This window comes from Crocodylus porosus, unplaced genomic scaffold, assembly GCF_001723895.1.
Source record: "Crocodylus porosus isolate Cpor-Errol unplaced genomic scaffold, CroPor_comp1, whole genome shotgun sequence".
NCBI lineage: Eukaryota > Metazoa > Chordata > Crocodylia > Crocodylidae > Crocodylus > Crocodylus porosus.
Genome location: NW_017728934.1, coordinates 7848101 through 7852223, shown reverse-complemented (window position 1 = coordinate 7852223; position 4123 = coordinate 7848101). Strand labels below are relative to the sequence as shown.

The following is a 4123-nucleotide window of genomic DNA, read 5'->3' as shown; positions in this document are numbered from 1 at the left end:
ACCACTCTCTGGGTGCGGCCCTCCAGCCAGTTGGCAACCCAATTAACTGTGTAGGTGTCAACACCACAGTCTCCCAGTTTTATAATGAGAACGGGGTGAGAGACAGTGTCGAAGGCCTTCTGAAAGTCCAGGAAGACTATGTCCACTGCTACCCCTGCGTCTAATGATTTGGTGATCTGGTCATAGAAGGCCACCAGGTTGGTCTAACAGGACCTGCCGCTAATGTACCCATGTTGGTTGCCCCTAAGCATAACCTCCCCTGCAAGGCCCTCCTGGACGTGTGCCAGGATAATTTTCTCAGAAAGCTTACCCAGGATTGAGGTAAGACTAACTGGCCTATAGTTCCCCAGGTCTTCCTTCCTCCCTTTTTTGAAGATGGGAACCACACTGGTTCTCTTCCAGTCCTCTGGCAGCACACCAGAGCACCACGAGTGCTCATAAAGCTGTGCCAGGGGTCCTGTCATGACCTCTGCTAATTTCCTCAGCACTCTGGGGTGGAGATCATCCGGACCAGCTGATTTAAATACATCCAGTCTCTCCAGAAGTTCCCTGACTAGATCCTCACTGACCCTGGGCACCTCCCCTGGGGCCTGAGAGGGAAAATGGAGGCAAAGAAGTTGTTACATAAGTTAGCTTTGTCATCTGGTGTGTATGACCAGATTTCCCAGCGTGTCTTGCAGAGGCCCCACATTACCCGGTACCTTCTTTTTTGCCCCCTGTGTATTTAAAAAAGGACTTCTTGTTGTCCTTGATCCGGGTCGCTAGTCCCAGTCCCATCTCCGCCTTGGCCTTCCTGACTGCCCCCCTGCGGCCCCGAGCAACCGCAATATAGTCCTCCCTGGTGATGGCCCCTCCCTTCCATTGGGTGTGCACCTAGCTAAGGCATTCCCAGTTGCTTTAGGTTAGAGATCAGAAGGCAATATTTTACAGTTAGGGTGGCCAAAATCTGGAACCAAGTTCCCAGGGAAGTGGTCCTTGCCCCTACCTTGGGCAAATTCAAGAGGAGGTTGGATGATCACCTGCCTGGGGTCCTGTGAACCCAGCATTCATTCCTGCCTGTGGCAGGGGGTCAGGCTAGATGATCTGTTCAGGTCCCTCCTGCCCCTAGCTAGTATGAAACTAAGTACATCGGGGTGAACACCAAGATCTAAGGGAGCAACTCTTCAGGAAGGCACGCCTTGGGAGGACGAGTACCAATGTGCACAAGCTAATTGAGGGACAATTTAGGCTGGACATAAGGAAAAACTTCTTTTCCATAAGGGTAGCTAGAATCGGGGACACACTCTCAGCAGAGGTGGTGCAGTTGCCATCCTTGGAGGTGTTCAAGAGGAGGCTGGATAAGCACCTCTATGAACTCGTTTGAGCCCAATAACCTCCTGACCATGGCAGGGCACCAGACTTGATGATCTTGTAGGTCCCTTCCAGTCCTTTGATTTTATGATTCTTAAATGCCTCTGATTTGTCAGTAGTTTTGCAGTTTTCTGGTAAATGTAGTGTCCAAAACTAGACATAATCTTTTAAGTGGATTTGTGCTCAGTGAGCTACTATTACCTCACTTCTTGGTGACTGTGTACTTCTATGGGTCTCACTTTTCTCTGTGGCAATAGGGGACAGGATTAGGAGCAATAGACTCATGCTGCAGCAGAGCAGATTTAGAGTAGAGATTTGGAGGAATTTGCTGGCCACGAAAGTAGCCAAGCATTGGAATAGGCTACCTAGAGATGTAGCATCTCCATGCCAGGAAATTTTCAAGAGCAGGTTGAACAGACACTTGGCTGGGATGGTTTAGCCAGGGATGCATGAATAAAGGGTTGAACTATGGGACTTTGCCACTGTCTGTAAAGAAAAAAACAAACAAAAACCAAAAAGATCAATGTCCATAAAGTCTTTTAAAAATGGAGCTGGGTAAAAAACTAAGAAGCTGTGAGCAGATTGAAGCCGTGAACAGTGTGAAGATGTGTTATCAAAAAGACACTGGTCACAAGTATTGATGGACAGACAGAATAGAGCAGTGCTACCTTGTATCTGAGCAGGAGTGCAGCTGAGCACCCTGCAGGGAGCTCTCCCTCAGAGCTCTGTGGCCTATGGGAGCTTCCGTAGTTTTCTTCCCTTTACAGCTATGTGCTGCTGCTGCTGCTGCATCCCATCACCTGCTTATATAGTAGCTACTTGGCTCAAAGGTGGGCAGGGCCACATGGCCCCAGGCAGTCTGAGGCTCCAGGGGAGGCAGGGAGGGGAGTGATAGGGTCAGGAGTGGGAAGAAGTGGTGGTGGGAGCCTGTGCCAGGATGGGGAGAGTTGGCCTAGCAGAGATAAGGTTAGTGTATGGGCTGGTGTGAGGACAGCATGATACAGGACGTGGTTGGATGTGGCACGGTGTGGTGGGTGAGTAGGGGACCCCTTGGGTGTAAATCCATTGCTGCAGTCGGGTAAGTCTGAGAGTCTTTATGGTTGTGTTTTATTTCATATTTAATAGTTAAGTTTTTCTCTAAAGTTGTGTGTTTGTTCCTTTTCTCCAATGTAATAAGCCCTATTTTAGTTGAATGTTGCTTGCAAGCAAGGAAATTTTCTTCACAGTAGAATACCAAGTTAAAATTTATTTTCCCAAGGTCTTGGTGGGTGTTTGACAAGCCAGACATAGAAAGTTGTTGTTAAACCCCTAAATTTGAATGCAGTCCTTGTTACTGTTATCCCAGCCCTGGCAGAATGGTTTTATTTATATTATAGAAAGTGTAAGTCAGCAAAAGCGTGTGTTAGTAGAAAGAAGTTTGGTTGTCAGTAAAATAAACAAAAAAAATACATAAATCTCTTGGATCTGTAACCCTGCTGAAGACGTCCCTTCCTGCCCTACTTCCCTTCAATTTTATGACACTCCTATGTTTACTTTGCACATGTGGTTTCAAGCTCTGCATTGATCTAATTTTGCCATAATGGTAGTAAGTACCTAGGTCAGATTAGGAAGTGTTAGTTTGTTTCAGTACAAGTGTATTTGGTATCAGGAAGGCATGTTAGGGATCCAGTCCTGTGCTAGTATCCAGGATCTTACAGAACTGGATCCCATGAATTTTAAATAAAGCTGAAGTTGGGGGAGTGAAGGTGCTCAGAACGTTTCAGATGCAGGTTGCTAAGTGAGGAAAGAGGTAAAAAACTCGGTAAAAGACGCACTGTCAGTTGTTAAGCCAAAACAGTTTTATCAACGATCTGAAGGCTAGAACTTGTGCTGGAAATAGAGAACATTCAAAGTCAGTTAGGTCTGTGGGAAGGAAATAAGGGGAGCAAAATGAAAAAGGAGAACAAAGAAGAGAATTGATGTTGCAAATGTGTGAAGGAGATTTCACAGTCTCAGTATTTTTGGGTCAGAAAGGTCCACTGTAGTCATCCATTCTTACCTCCCTATCATGTAGTCCAGAGAATGCTTCCTTGCAGGGATCACAATCATTTTGGGCTAAGCTCACAGTTATCTTTATATCCAGAACAATTATGTAAAAGTTCCAGCATGGCAAAAATGCTACCCAGTCCCATTCTTACCACTCAGGCTGTCAGTCTGCTCCTCCAGCTTATCATCCCAGTCTCCTCGCCAACCAGCTGCACTCTCCCCTTCAAACTTCTGATCTTACTACCATAGTTGTTAAACTGCTTTCATTCCCAGTCTTCTTTCTCCTATTGTTCTTGCCCAGAAATTCCCTGTCTCTCTGAGTGTTTTGTCCAGCAAGTCTTGCTTCTGCCTTGTTAGTCCTCATCCAGTCTGTCTGTCTCCAGTCTCTGGCCTTCAGTTCCTTCCACAGCACCCTCTTCTCTGTTTCTGTTGTCTCCCAGTCTCAGCCTCAGTCTCTAAACAATTGTCCAATTTCATAGTTTCATAGTTTCTAGGGTCGGAAGGACCTGAGCAAATCATCTAGTCCGACCCCCTGCCATGGCAGGAAAGAGTACTGGGGTCAAACGACCCCAGCAAGATGTTCATCTAACTTCCTTTTAAAAATCCCCAGGCTAGGAGCCTGCACCACTTCCCCTGGAAGCCGGTTCCAGGCCCTAGCCGCCCTGACTGTGTAGTAGCGCCTCCTAATATCTAATCTAAACCTACCCTCCGCCAGCTTGTGACCGTTATTCCTGGTCACTCCTGGCAG

At 46.9% G+C, this 4123-nt stretch overlaps 1 long non-coding RNA gene across 1 annotated transcript in view; it reads right to left on the bottom strand.

The window, feature by feature from the left end:
- Nucleotides 1-1008: 1008 nt before the first annotated feature.
- The window catches only part of LOC109317653, a 4804-nt gene continuing 1689 nt past the window's right edge, over nucleotides 1009-4123 (bottom strand). The window contains exon 3 of the long non-coding RNA XR_002103090.1: nucleotides 1009-1019. This is a non-coding gene — a long non-coding RNA (uncharacterized LOC109317653). The remainder of the gene's footprint in view (nucleotides 1020-4123) is intronic.